Source organism: Nomascus leucogenys, chromosome 21, assembly GCF_006542625.1.
Source record: "Nomascus leucogenys isolate Asia chromosome 21, Asia_NLE_v1, whole genome shotgun sequence".
Classification (NCBI taxonomy): Eukaryota; Metazoa; Chordata; class Mammalia; order Primates; family Hylobatidae; genus Nomascus; species Nomascus leucogenys.
In genome coordinates, this window is record NC_044401.1 from 72,694,049 (window position 1) to 72,694,814 (window position 766).

Sequence of the window (766 nt, forward strand, 5' to 3'; positions counted from 1 at the left end):
CTGGAGTGCAGTGGCGCGATCTCGGCTCACTGCAAGCTCTGCCTCCTGGGTTCACACCGTTCTCCTGCCTCAGCCTCTCCGAGTAGCTGGGACTACAGGCGCCAGCCACCACACCCGGCTAATTTTTTGTACTTTTAGTAGAGACAGGGTTTCACCGTGGTCTGGATCTCCTGACCTCGTGATCCACCCGCCTCGGCCTCCCAAAGTGCTGGGATTACAAGTGTGAGCCACCATGCCCAGCCAGCCTAAAAGTCTTATTAAATAATTACACAAAGGAGAAAGAGAAATAAATCAAGTGGCAACACAACAGCACTCCACTTAACCACAAAGACAAACAGAAAAAAAAAAAAAGAATCTATAGAACAACTAGATAACAATTAACATTATGACAGAAACAAAACCTCACATATCAATATTAACATTGAAAGTAAATGGATTAAATCCTTCACTTAAAAGATATCGATTGCCCGAATAAATTTTTTTAAATGAATGAACTATATTCTGCTTTCAAGAAACTCACCTTATTGCTAAATATATTTATAGACTGAAGGTAAAGGAGTGGAAAAAGATATTCCACATAAATGAAAACCTGAAGTCCTAAAGTGAACAGGAGTAGCTGTATTCATATCTGACAAAAGAAACATTAAATTAACAATGTAAAAAAGATAAAGAAGGTCATGATAAAGGGACCAATTCAACAAGAATATATAACAATCCTAAATATATATGCACCCAACACCAGAGGACCCGGACTTATAAAACAAAG